The sequence below is a fragment of the Pristis pectinata genome, chromosome 2, assembly GCF_009764475.1.
Source record: "Pristis pectinata isolate sPriPec2 chromosome 2, sPriPec2.1.pri, whole genome shotgun sequence".
NCBI lineage: Eukaryota > Metazoa > Chordata > Chondrichthyes > Rhinopristiformes > Pristidae > Pristis > Pristis pectinata.
In genome coordinates, this window is record NC_067406.1 from 139,005,735 (window position 1) to 139,013,442 (window position 7,708).

A 7,708-nucleotide genomic window follows, 5' to 3' on the forward strand; every position below is an offset into this window, starting at 1 on the left:
GAAGATCAGAGGTGACCCTATGTCTTATCAACTTTCGCACCTGATTCTCATTTTCCCTGATTCCCTCAATGTCTACAGGCCTTGAATATACTCAATGACTGAACACCCATCAACCCTTGATTTATAGCCCATTGAATAAAGACATTTTTTTTCCTCAGTCCTAAAAGGCCAATCCTTTATTTTGACTCTCCAGGTAGAGGGGACTATCTCTCTGCATTAACCCTATCAATCTCTCTCTAAATTTAATAGGATCCCCTTTTCCTTCTGAACTCCCATGAGTATGGACACTCTTACTCAATATAGGACAATTGACTGATCCCCATATTGTCCAAAATCAACCTCGTGGGTTGATGTTGCACTGGTGATACATGTATCCTTCCTTAAGTGTGGAGAGCAAATACTCCAGAATGAGGTCTCATCAAATCTGTGCACTATTTCAACAAGACATCCTGACTCTCAGGTTTATGTTTTAACTACTGTCCACATTTTTACTGAGATACTATTGGGCTTGCAACCTGTAGCCTTATCAGACCACCATTTAAATTGGGTGAATACAATCTGCCATAATCAGTTTTATCACACCAGTGTAAGTTAAAAGCCTTGCAAAGAGTTCACATATCTTAACTGCTGATGCAAAAGAACAATCTGCTGGAGCAACTCAGCAGGTCGAGCAGCTGGGAGGGGGAAGGAAAAACTGTTGACTTTTTGGTTTAAGACCCTGCTTTTAATTTCTGATACTAAGAATAATACTAAGAATAACAACTGTAACTAATGACCAGCCTTGAACCAACAGAGCAGTCAGTGTTAAAGCCCTTGAGGAAAATAGAAGTAAATCCCTTCTAAAAATGTCTTTATTCAATGGGCTTTAGAATACCTTAACGGTTGATGGGTGTCCAGTAACTGAGTATATTCAAGGCCTGAGATCGATTTAACTGTGGGCATTGAGGGAACCAGGAAAAATGGGAATTAGATGAGAAAGTTGATAAGACACAGGGTCACCTCTGATCTTCTTGAATGGCAGAGCAGGCTCAACGGGCCATTTGGTTTATTCCTTCTCCTGTTTCTTAGAAGGGAATGACTTGTTGGCCAATGAAGTATTTTCTTTTCCAATTGCTCAGTTGTTGCTGAATATGCATGTTTACTTACTCGAGAATTACCACTTTATACACTACTTATCGCTCAGTTTTTAGTAAGTATTGTCATTTTCTGTTCTTTCTGCCAAAGTACATACCCTTCCATTTTTCCACATTTTATTCATTTTATGCTGATGACTTAAGAGACCTGAGGACCAACTTTTTCACACAGAGAGTGGTGAGTACATGGAATGAGCTGTCAGAGGAAGTGTTTCAGGCAGGTACAATAGTGTAATTTAACAAGCACTTGGATAAGTACATGGAGGGGCGGGGCTTAAAGGGATATGAGCCAAACACAGGAAATTGGGACTAGTTGGGTGGGCACTGTGGTCTTCATGGACTTGTTGGGCCGAAGGACCTGTATCTGCTGTATTGCTCTATGACTTTATTGACTTCCTTACTGTGACTATACTCCTGATGCATCCCCATTTCAGCAATGTTAATCTTCTACTGCAGTGAAATCAGATATATATTATTTGCTTAATGCCTCAGCTATTCCTTGATCTGCTATCATAGTTTCTCCTGTGGTTATCTCATTGGGGCCCTAAGCACTTATTTTCCAAATCAGTCAAGTAAAAGTAGCATATCACATGATTCAATAAGCTGAATTAATGAGTATCACAATGTTTCTGGACACTCTGCATCCTGGTACTGGTAACAAAAAGCGACTGTGATCATCTTTCAAATGTTGTTGAACGGGTAAACATTTGCAACTTATTGCCCCATCAACCAATTTAGTTATACAGGTCCTCCCCAGGTTATGACCGGTTTCTGTTCCTGAGAACTGTTCAGTGCAAGTTAGTAAGGTGGCCACCCGGCAATATATTTAAATAAAAACATAGGCCAACCAAGGGCAATGTGCTGTTATACCAGGGTGTTTAATGCAGCCATTCAGATTTCTCTGCAAAATGCAATGATACAGCTGCAAACCAAGTTTCCGCATGGCAGACGGTGCCTGCAGCAGCCGGCAATTCCACTCCACCGGTCTCCTGAACGCTCGTTCATATGTACAGGCTGTATATAAGTCAGATGTTCATAACCTGGGGAGGACCTGTACTTAGTTAAATAAACCCAAGCAACTCAAGGATTAGTAGGAACAAATAAAACACCCAAATAACTATTTTATGGCAAAATGCATTTGATCACATGCTCCTGTGCCACCATGAAAAGTAATTAGAATTTTCTTTTTCAGTTATTTTTCCTGAAGGAAACTTTCATACACAGCCACAATAGATGGAAGGGCTGCGAAATGGGACATTTTCCATCATATCTCTGTATATCGGCACCAAGCACTCCTAGTGTGGCTTAGATGTCGACTTGTTCTAACATTTCCAATTTCAGATAGCCATGCATGTAGCACCAGCCTGACATATGACCACTCCCCAAATCATCCCATGAACTTTGATTGAAATTGACACATTGCTGCCAGATTTGGACAGTTTTATGCTGTGGGGTCCATACCCAACTTGCAGATGCTGGCTTTACCATGACGTTTAGCAGGGGTAAATATTACCTCAGTACTCTGACTTATGTTGGAATAACAATGAATGGCTAGTGTCTTCAGAATTCAGAAGACACATACAATAACTATGGAAGAACAATAAGAAATATGATATGGGGGTAACATTTACTGACCAGAATATCAGGAACGCCGTAAACTGGACGAACTGACGTCCACACCTTAATTACACCCTCACCAAATTAATTTCTATGTATTGAATATATCCAATGAGTGTAATGATAAGGCATAAATTTCCTTTAAATTACATTCTACCAAAGCTCTGCAGTTAGCATCAGGTCTGATAACTGCACACACTATGGTATATATTTGCATCAGGTCTGATAACTGCAGACATGATGACACTTATCTAGATTTGCTTGAAAACAAAATAATGTTGTATGGTGGCCATAGACACTAACAAAAACAGTCCATGAAATATCTGCAGTTGTCTCAGGATATGTTTGGGGGACTGAAGGGGTTAAATCCATGAATAAAATTAAGGTATGAATCTGAATGTAATTGTGGCTTTAGACATAAATCCCTCAACAGCTGGTAACCCGGTTCAACATTCCTGCTCATCTTTGATTCTGAATTAATTCCTGCCCTGTTCACCTTATTGCTCCATCCTTTCACAAGAGCCTGCAAGGTATCTTTACTTCCTACGGCTTCACCCGCACCCCCTGGCAATGCTTGAGTCCCCATTAGCAAACCGGCTATGTGTTAACTTCAGCTGGTGACATCTTCATTATTTTTTTTTAAATTCAGCCAACTGCAAACTGCATTTGCCCAGGAAACCCTCCACATTTGTCAGCCTTGGTGGAGCCTGGTCCAAGAAAGCAGTGTGCGGCTAATGTCTTTTCTATGTAAATTCTTTGCTGCCCAATTAAACTTGCTGTTGTAGAGTCCTGGAGGAATCCCACTCTGCTCAGCGAAGTCCACAGCACACCATTTAATATGGCGCCACCCATGGGTCCATTTGGAAAGGGTCTATGGTACTGGCAGTCTGCTGCTGTTGTTACACTTCTAATAGTAATTTACTGATAATTTGACTCTGTGGGAGTTGGTGCTGCAAGTTTAAATGCCAGAACCGGTGCCTTAGCAATCAGCTCATTATGCTGCCATGTTACCACAGGAGAGCTCTGCTGCAGGGTGACAGTCACATCAGGTTACATGTAAAGCATGTGCCCTTGGACTCCTCACACGTGACCTATGCACTGTAAGCGACCATTCATCTTTGTCTTCTCCAGACAGAAATCAGGTAGCACAGTCCTCTGCTGTGTCCCTTCATAAAGCTGCAAAGCTGCATGTTCATCAAGCAGGAGTCCACGGCGATACCATGGGAGTAAGTCAGGAAGCATTTCTCCTTTTAAACAATCAGAAGTATTGTGAAGCACTTCCATGTAATTAATCAATTTTAATGGAATGCTGAAACTTCAGTGACATAACTATAATTGAAAAGAGTTAATGTTGGCAGTTATTTTTTTAATATCCTATGCAACGCAATTCCATTGTGAAGCAGTAGTTTCTAACTGGCTGTTCATTCTGTTAGGCCATTTTCCAACTTCACAAATCCCAACAAAGGCAAAAACTGCAGATGCTGGAAATCTGAAATAAAAACCGGAAAGACTGGAAACACTCAACAGGTCAGGCAGCAACTATGGAAAGAGAAGCAGAAATAACTTCAACTTTCTCCTTCAGAACCCAGATCTGATAAAAGTCATTAATCTGATATGTTAATTCTTTTGCTTTCTCTACAGATGCAGCCTGACTGCTTATCTTCATTTTCTATGGTATTAAATTTCATAAATATTTCTACAAAAAAAATCTTGAATATCGTACCCCGTGTTATTTTGGCCTATCAAGCATAACCCTCCAATGGAATGCCTATTCCACAAATCACATTCTGGCTTTTAAACTTCAATATCTCAGTGGATGCATTAGAACCATCTTGTATTATTTGTGCATAATCAGTGTAAGACTTCAAACCAAAATTTTGCCAATTTGCCTACATACTAGGTATCAGCTGCAGCTAAGCAGCAGCACTGGTACCTCCGAGTCAAAAGGTGGTGTGTTCAAGTCTCACTACAGAGATAAGCACTAAACCAAAACCAATATTCCAGTGCATTATTGAAAGGCTTGTTTGCCAATCATGCTTTGCAGGCAATAAGTGGTAATGCAGGACCCAATTTGTAACAGCAAAATTCCACAAACAGCAGTGGCCAAATAATCATTTCCATGCTGTTGATTGGGACATACAGTATATACTTCTCCTTGGCAATCCCTCAGAATTTAGGATAATCAGTTTTGAGTTCTAAGGTGATGGATGAGGCAAGTTCTTCCACAGATGGAGCAGGGGACGCCAGTCTGTGAGATGGTGCATTCCTTCTGCTGTTTATCACAAGATCACGAGACAAGGGAGCAGAAGTAGGCCATTCGGCCCATTGAGACTGCTCCAAGGAAAAGGGAAAAAAGAAAAAGAAATGAGAAATTGGGGGGGGGGGGGGGCGGGTGAAAAAAAAACTATTCTAACCCCAATTTCCGGCCTTATCCCCATATCGCTTGATACCCCGACTATTTAGATATCTATCTATCTCTTCCTTAAACGCCTCCGATGATCTGACTTCCATTGTTGTACCTGGCAAGGAATTCCACAAATTCACCACCCTCTGGCTAAAGAAATTTCTCCTCATCTCTGTTTTAAACCTGTACCCTCTAATTCTAAGATTGTGCCCTCTGGTCCTGGACTCACCCACCAAGGGAAACAGCTTGGCCACATCTACTCTGTCCAGTCCTTTCAACATTTTAAATGTCTCTATGAGGTCCCCTCTCATTCTTCTGTACTCCAGTGAGTACAGTCCAAGAGCCAACAAATGCTCGTCATATGTAAGCCCTTTCATTCCGAGAATCATCCTAGTAAATCTCCTCTGAACCCTCTCCAACATCAGCACATCTTTCCTAAGATATGGGGCCCAAAACTGTGCACAGTATTCCAAATGAGGCCTCACTAGTGCCCCGTAGAGCCAAATCAACACTTCCTTACTTTTATACACTATACCTCTCGAAATGAATGCCAACATAGCATTCACTTTCTTTACCACCGATCCGACCTGGTGGTTAACCTTTAAGGTATCCTGCACGAGTACCCCCAATTCCCTTTGTACTTCTGTACTTTGAATTTTCTCTCCTTCTAGATAATAATCTGCCCATTTATTTCTGTTTCCAAAGTGTACAACTGCACATTTCTCAACATTGAATCTCATCTGCCATTTCCTTGCCAATTCTTCTAAGTCTCTCTGCAACCTTCCTGTCTCCTCAATACTCCCTACTCCTCCACCTATCTTGGTGTCATCCGCAAACTTAGCCACAAAACCATTTACTCCATCATCCAAATCATTAATGTACAAGGTAAAAAGAAGCGGCCCCAACACCGACCCCTGCGGAACACCACTAGTGACCGGTAGCCAACCAGAACAAGATCCTTTTATTCCCACCCTTTGCTTACTAGCCCTTTGTGTGCTCCCAGCACTTGGACTCAAGGTTCTCCATACCTATAAGTGTTCCTCCAGTTTGAGCAGTCATGGCCAAGGATTCCCAAACACCAGTGAGATGCTGTAGTATTTCAGGGAGGTTTTGAGCATATTCTTGAATCTTTCCCTCTGTCTGCCTGGTGATCTCTTCCTATGACAAGAGTTTGGAATAAGTGTGTCTGTTTTGGGAGCTTGGTGTCAGATGTGAACAATGGGGACTGCCCAACTGAATGCAAACAGGGCCTCAGGACTGAGATATTGGCCTGGGTGTGGACTCTAGTGTTGGGTTGTTTCTCCTTCCACTGAACTTGGATGATTTTATTGGCCAGTATATAGGCAACAACTCCCTTGTAAAGTAGTATTAGAACCTTGGCACAGAGTCATGGAAGCAGACCCTATGGCCCAACTCGTCCATGCTGACTATGTTGCCAGTGAACTAGTCCCATCTGCCCGTGTTTGGCCCATAGCCCTCTAAACCTCTCCTATCCATGGACTTATCTCGATGGCTTCTAAAAGTTGCTGATGTGCCCGCCTCAACCACTATTTCTGGCAGCTCATTCCAAATACGCACCACCCTTTGTGTGAAGAAGCTGCCCCTGATGTCCCTTTTAAATCTCTCGCCTCCGATGTTAAACCTATGCCCTCTTGTTTTTAGCACCCACTCCCTGGGAAAAAGACTGTGCTTTCACCGTGTCCATGCTCCTCATCATCTTATATACTGTACCTCTATCAGGTCAGCCCTCGATCTCCTACGTTCCAGGGAACAAAGTCCTAGTCTACACAACCTCTCCTTGTAACTCAGGCCCCCAAGATCAGGCAACATCCTGGTAAATCTTTTCTGCACTCTTTCTAGTTTAATAACATCTTTCTTAAAAAAGGAAGACCAAAACTGTGCACAATACTCCAAGTGTGGCCTCACCAACTTCTTATATAACTGCAACATAACTTCCCAACTCCTGTACTCAATGCCCTATCTGATAAAGGCCAGCGTGCCAAGCATAGAACATAGAACATAGAAAAACTACAGCACAATTCAGGCCCTTCGGCCCACAAAGCTGTGCCGAACATGTCCCTACCCTAGAAATTGCTAGGCTTACCCATAGCCCTCTATTTTATTCAGCTCCATGTTCTTCACCATCCTATCTACCTATGACGCCATTTTCAGCAAACTATGAACTTGTACTCCTGGGTCTCTCTGTTCCATAACGCTCTCCAGGGCTCTACCATTCACTGTATATGTCCTACCCTGGTTTGATCTCCCAAAATGCAATACCTCACATTTATCTGCATTTGCCATTTGCAGATTCGTTCACAAACTTACTGACCATGCCTTGTACATTTACATCCAAATCATTTATATAAATACAATTAGTATTGGCATTGGTATTGATTTAGTATTGTCACTTGTACCGAGGTACAGTGAAAAACCTGTCTTGCATACCGTTCATACAGATCAATTCATTACACAGTGCATTGAGGTAGTACAGGGTAAAAACAATAGCAGAATACAGAGTAAAGTGTCACAGCTACAGGGAAGTGCATTGCAG